The sequence below is a fragment of the Apostichopus japonicus genome, chromosome 2 (genome assembly GCF_037975245.1).
Source record: "Apostichopus japonicus isolate 1M-3 chromosome 2, ASM3797524v1, whole genome shotgun sequence".
Classification (NCBI taxonomy): Eukaryota; Metazoa; Echinodermata; class Holothuroidea; order Aspidochirotida; family Stichopodidae; genus Apostichopus; species Apostichopus japonicus.
Window position 1 is genome coordinate 16613146 of NC_092562.1, and position 7253 is coordinate 16620398.

At 39.7% G+C, this 7253-nt stretch overlaps 1 long non-coding RNA gene across 1 annotated transcript; it reads right to left on the reverse strand.

The window, feature by feature from the left end:
* Positions 1 to 2575: 2575 nt before the first annotated feature.
* Positions 2576 to 5305, reverse strand: LOC139980187 (uncharacterized). Its single transcript, XR_011797476.1, has 3 exons — positions 4907 to 5305; positions 4076 to 4232; positions 2576 to 3804 (listed from the first exon to the last, which is right to left on the reverse strand). It is a non-coding gene; the product is annotated as an uncharacterized lncRNA (long non-coding RNA).
* Between the last annotated feature and the right edge of the window lie 1948 nt (positions 5306 to 7253).

Genomic DNA, 7253 nt, shown 5'->3' on the forward strand with positions numbered 1-7253 from the left:
TGACCAACCAGATGTGCACTTTTGCCTGAGAACCAAGTATTTCCTAATAGTTTTTTTTCATCCATAACCTTTTTGAAGATTGTCACCAGCCACACATCATGTTCGACCTCATCGCATGTCCTGTGGATCATTGCTTTTGTAGGTGATTCTACGTCGCGGCCCACAATATCCGTCAGCCCCACTTTTCAAGGTTTTAAGCCCATTATTTGTTCAGAATTTGAAAATTCACGTTTCTCGTGATTAAACTCAATTCAAAACATACCCATAATGTTGCACAAAATTTCATCTATGGACAACCAATATAGAAAAACCCAAGGGCGGCAGAAGCACTTTTAATCTGGGGGGGGGGGGGGGGCACCGACATCAAAGGGCACTTTGCAGATATTCGATTGGACTGATGCAGCCTTATATTTAGTACCATTTATAACTCTTATTGTATTTATCTTATTTGCGTATACACATCACTCCATCAACGCCCCCCCCCCCCGGCCCCCTCAAGGAAAATATGCATGCTAGCACTGCAATATCCAACAATGTGCAAATTAGGAAACATGGAACAAGTTTTCTTTTGAGACAAAATGAGGTGAAATTATGCTAGTTGCTAATGTAGGAATCTTCCGAGTTAGAATTTATTTCTTGTTAATATCTTAACAATTTTTTTTCCATTCGAAATAGCTTTGAGTTTGACCCACAGAAATTCATTAGAAAGTCAGAGGCGTAGCCAGGATTTGCAAAGTTGTATGCACGACTATCTGAGCGGAGCGCCACCATCGGTTGGCGCGGAGCGTGCAAGAATTTTTTGGGTTTTACAAACCCCTCAGATGGCCGGAAACGGCCCTTCCCGAGTGTTCATTCTGGCCTCTTGCTAACTTGAGACACCTAAATTTTTATGTAGAAAAAGGGCACATTTTTAACCTGAGGAAAAGTGAGGGGGGCACGTGCCCCCTGTGCCCCCCGGTTCCGCCGCCCTCCTTGAACCCCTAACAGACCGGTCAATATTGCACGAGTAGAGGGACGTGTGATGAAGAATGTGGGTCAGAAATTTTCAAAAATTCAGACACAATTAATTTCTTGGTGTACAAATATTAAAACCTCTTATAACGGCTATTATAAAACTTGGTTGAAGGAAATGAAAATATAGCAGATATTTCCGAAACCGAACAATACACACATAGGCGTAGGAGGCGGGGGGGGGGGGGTGGGGACTGCAGCCCCCAATTCGCCATTACTAATGTAAAAGAGAGTTTTAACATAATTGGACCTCGATGATTTTCTCCAACTACATAAGACATTTCGTTGTTTACATTAGCATCCCGCGGTATACTGAGCAACTTTCACGGACCGTAAGGTACACGATGGCATCTGATGTAATAACCGATGCTTGCTTATGTGATATTGACATTAACATGTTGGAATTTTTGGTTATTTTTTCGGGCAAGTCGGACAATTTTGAGGCTGTTCATCCTGGAACGCCATTTTCATGCTCACTGATATGATGTGATATCTGTCTGCTGTTTGCTTTACAAATTCGAACCGGCGCGTAGCAAGAAATTTGCCAAGGAAAGGGCGAAGCCTGTATAGGCCATCAGCTGAAGCTCAAAATGTGGCTGTAAAATCAGTTTCGTTCCAGCAACACCGGGTCTAGACTTTTAATGCATTTTTGGGTAGTTTAATGCATCACAAACATTATATCAAAAGTTCTCCAAAAAATTTCCTGCAGTATTTTTGTAAGAAACCCTTGAAATTGGGTATGTTATGTAGACATTACGTGCTACGATGCTATGTATTAGGAACACATGTGCTAACGTTAGATTTGGTACAGTGGTGCATACATACCACTCTTTTCTTATATGTTTAATTACGACTGATATATTTTTTTTTGTATAATAGTTGGGTCAGGGTTACAAGAATGGTGGAAGAGGATTCTGGTCTAAGGGTCAGTGAGGGTTGTTTTCAGGCATTACAAGTTGTGCCCCCCCCCCCTCCATTTTTGCCAAAATGGTAAAAAATCACATTTTCAACTTTGAAATATGAAATACAATTTTTGCACATTATAACTTAAGGGTTTTAATTATAAAAATGTACCACTTTTAATAAACTCAGATATAATGCTTTGTAATAAATCAAATATTTTTAGATTTTCCCCCTATGTTATGAATACATTTCGTCTGTGCATGTATGCGTAAATATACACATATAATGAAAAGTTCCTCTCCATAATTGTTACACTCCCCATCCAAACTGTTTTACAAATGCGACCCCCTCTCCCTCTACTTTACATGTAGCTAAATCCCTAGTTACAATGAGATGTACCAATGCCCCAAGACCAGTGAGCTATTTCTTTTGTATAAATCAATATATAAGTTGGCACACTAAGACGTCATGGCATATCGTAGATGTGAAATAAAGTTATAGTCGGTATATATCCGTTACCTTAGTACTCTTTCTACAGTCTTCTGCAAAACTAGGTACTTTCTCCTTGTTACTGAAACGACATGTTCATAATTCGTATTCCTGCAAAAAGAGTTTCCAAGGGAGTTAACGCATAAAAGAAAAGATCGACAAGGTTTCGAATGGTATTTTGAATAATAATAGTTCTATATTCTACAAATAATATGAATAATAAAGGTGAATGGTACAAATAAGTGAATAACGAAGACAGTTAACTTAAGCCCCAGATATAAAGAAATAATGTATCTATTAAGACTGGGTCGATACACTCAATGGTGTAGTAGAGCTGGGCCTTTGCGATGATTCAAGATACAGGTTCTTCATCAAAAGGCGCGGCGCGGAATTAATAAGTGATTAAAAGTTCATCCAAGGACAGTTGTACTAGTCTTAACAGTATCCACTTCAATTCACTGCATGGAAGTCAGATATGGTATGGAAAAGGGAAAGTCTATTCCGTAGTAGAGGTGAAGACAATTAGATGAAATAAAAGTCACTAAAGACTTGAATATCCTTCAGTCAAAACTTGAACAGATGCACAGAACATATTAACAATATGAATAAAACAGGTAACGAAATGTTACGGCAAACAATAAAGAACCGTGATATTGGAACAGGGTCAGGGGCGATGGTTAAAACCTTTGACTGGTTTCAGGACGCGGTATTTGCGTCATCGCCATCAGTAAATGTAGTTGTGAATATGCAAGAGGTAAAGCATGCCCATAACACCCTCCTCCCCCCTTCCCATCCCCTCTCAAAAAAAGTGTGATTTGAAGAAAATGTGGATATTTATCAAAGGTGTCTGGTAGGTAGGGTAATCTATGTAAAACTACTAATAGCTAAAATGAATATATGAATAAGATCATGTTTTCTGGTTCCTTTAAACTCTGGGGAACAAAATAATGACAACATGACTTTGAAAAAGTTAACCCTCTTCACAAACTTCAAACTTTAATAAAATTTCAGACTAAGATATCAAGATTTAACACCATCACAGTTCATCCTCCAAATCATCTTCCCCTGCATCAACAATCTCAACATCTTCTTGGAAGTTGCTGCAATTTCTATATTTACATAGGTCTGTACACGGTAGTTGTGCATTCATTCAGGAACATCTTCCTTTAAGACATTTGCCGACTCTACAGCTACTGCTGACACACTGAAGCAAAGCATCTGGGTCAGGTGGCTTCGTCATCCAAGTGATTATTAGGTCATCATTTTCAAGTTTCCATCCATGTCCCTCTGGTGAGAGTGCATCAATCCTTTGCTGCAATGCCCTACTGTGAATAGCAGCCTGGTTGGTGCAGCGCTTAACATGCTGGATCAGAGCATCTTTTGTTGGTGGTAAACTCTGCTCTGAGGAGGAGATGAACAGAACACCTTGTACCATGAAATTGGATATTTTTGAGTCTCACATTTTATGATGGGGTACCAATATAATTACAATTCAGCTAGAAATATGTTGCAAATTTCTTTAATAATTTCAATGGAAAGATTAACCTGATATTGCATCTCAAAGCGTTTAGAGAATTTTTTAATTTTCCTTGGGGGAGGACCCCCATATTCCAAAAGTCCTAGATCCACCCCTGAACACTCAATGAACCACACATTGAAGAGAGTACTTTACCTTTCAAGATCTGTATGTCTTCCTTGTCAAGAATTGTATCTAGTTTCTTCAACATAGAGAGTGGTACCTCACTTCAATGGCAACACGGTCTTTTCCTCTAATATTCATAAAATCTGGGCTCATCTTTTTTCCGCTCTGCTGCTTGTCGAAGCAATACCTTAATAAAATGAAATAAAAAAAGCAAATTGTTTTGCATTTTCTGTTGATCAAAATGTAAGTTTCAACAAATAAGAACTAAGACAATTTTATTTATATACCATGTGATCTGCTCATCTTCTATGGACAAACAAAGACACATTCAAATTTTGCAAACCAGTGTCATGCAAAAAAGAATTAAAACAGGCTTTTTTTTGACAGTACAGTACATTATCTCTTAATGTTATGGTTTAAATTATACAATGGTAGATTATATCTGTTACTAATAATAAAGGAGACAGATACTTGTTCATTTTGGTAAAGCTAGACAGGCTGACCATAAGACCTTGCAAACCTAACCTTATTGCACCTTTGTTACACTTATTTTTCTAACTAATATAATATCTCTATCATTCAAATAAAGGGCCACAGTAAGAAAACTATGAAGCCTGTATTTAACACTTAGGCTAGTGCCCCAGATGGAGAATTTGAAACAAATTTCCGTTCCTACCACCTTATAACAAAACAAATCAGATGACCATGCCACTAATTATATTATGTTCAGGTCCAACACTGTGCCCTTTGACTTGGATTCTATCCCTCAAGAGCTACTGATCTTGCATTATGCAACTTCTCTGAACACTTCAACTATGCCACAGAAGTACAAGTAGAGTCGTGTAGTATGCTTAGGCTTACCTCCATCGAAAGTCTCTGCATGCTGCAGCTTGTCCTGCACCCGTTTGCAACGCCGAGTAATGTATTGTTTCTTTTCCCACATATAATAAATTGAACCGGCAATACACCAGAGCTTCTGCTTGGTTTCCTCGATCTTTTCCGTCAATTCTTCGTTTAAAATCATAAGTTGTCTCCTCTGGTACTGTCCGTTTTCTTGCAGCAATGTGCTTGCTATCAATGAACCGCCTGTAACACTTATCATGGAACCCCATCATACTATGCTGTTGAACACACGCTTGATCGTAGTAGGCCATGGAGTAATCAGTAGTACGGCGATATCACTGTCTCCGCCGCTGAGATTAAGCCGATCTTTAGCGCAGGAAGTAACTTTAGTCCATCGTTTATTCGTCAGTGCCTTGACTGCTTCAAATTTTACAGATTCAATGTGGACTGAGCACTGTAGATTTCCGTGTGTCGGAGACTGACTAGCGCCCGTGGGAGCCGCCATGTTTGTTGTTTTCTACAAAGATTGCACACAGAACTCATGGCTCATTGGACAATTCATATCACATGGTACAGATATCTCACTGGCGCACAACTTTTGAACGTAAAACGGCAGGTTTCTTAACATACGCAATAAAAATATAGTTCGATCTTTCGAGCGGAATTGCAAAAAAACTGCAGGAAAGTACATGGAGAACTTTTGGATCATTAATCTTAGTTAATTTATGTATTCAATGCTGTAGAGAAATTTTAGACCCGCAGTTGCTGGAACGAAACAAGCGAATTTCGACCTTCAGCTGATGGCCTAGTAAGCAAATTATCTAAGCGTAGCTCCTCCATTAGTTGGCGCGAAGCGTATAAGAAAATTTTGGCTGAAAATGCCTCCCAGATCGCTGGAAATGGCACTACCCAGGACCATTTGTTGGCGCGAAGCGTACAAGCAAATTTTGGCCGAAAATGCCTCCCAGATCGCTGGAAATGACACTTCCCAGGCCTTGTAAGTTGCATCTAAGCACTTTCTATTTTGAAATTACTAGAGATATCATAAAAAAAATATGCTGATGGGGGGGGGGGCAGTCGCCCCCTTCCCGAAATTTGTCATGTTCCCCGACGACACGTACGGTCGAGTTCGAGACCAGCCACAGTTGGTTTCATAGCACAATTCTACAATTGATTAAGGCGTATATACACACACACGCTTTATGATAGACCATATATAGAATATATAGATCATGAGTGAGAGAAGAAAAATGGAAACGTCAACATTGAGTTGTCGGTGTAAGGGGTAGGGTGAGGCACACGCCTCTTCCGAAGTCCTTGATCCGTCACTGGCTACCCTGTGTATATAATAGGGATCAGCGCTGTAATAATGTCACTGTTCCTCTTTCTCTTCCCGGTTTCTTGGCGTTTTTCTTTAACTCCCTCCTTTTCTCTCTTTCTTCTTTTTCTTTTCCCTTCCTTCCTCTCCTCCTCCTCTTTTTCCCCCTCTTTTTTCCTTTTTTCTTCTCTTTTTTTTCTCTCCTCTTTTTCTTACCCGGGGGGCGCGCGCCCCCAACGCCCCCCCTGGATACGCACCTGTTATAACGAGCCCGGCGATAGAAAGGTACTGGGGTTATCTTGATGCCGTATTTTATGCTTCTTCAGGAGACGTCTCGAACGGAAGATAGAAGAAAACAATGAGTTCTCAGAAAAACAAATTTGACAAGATCGGATTTGATTAATGATTCGGTATAATTTCTTCTCTGTCGATTCTCTTACAAGTAAAACAAAATTACAATGATTTGACTCCGTAAATTACGCAATTCGAAGGGGTGATGAAATGGTGACGAAGTGAAGAACTTGCAGGGACATGCCGCATTTTATACATTACTCTACCGAAAATCCCTCTGCGCATAATCAGAAGGCAGCCAATAACCTGCTCATCCTACATTAGCTAACAATATAAAAATCATTGGATAAATGACTGATCTGCCCTGATTGGTTGGGAGTTTGGAAGTCCACCCTTTTCTATGGAAACTTCCATACCACGTGAGAAGAACCTTCTCGAATGTGCCACGCACAGACACATCGAATCTATTTTGGGAAAAGGCCCTGTGAGGCTGTGACATGATTCAATAAGATAGTTAAAACTTCACGTGGGAAAACTGAATCCTCGACCTATATAAATAAATATGTAAGGGGCCTGTACGGTGTCTCGATGGAGTTTTCGGGAACATCAAAGAGATGGTATCACTATTTCATAACAATAGGTGTAAACAAATATGACAAAGTATCACAAGACGCAACACACGTACTGGCAAGCAACGTATAATCATTTCCATTTACAAGTCAGAAGCATTGAACCATGGAGCTATGTTTATAGCGC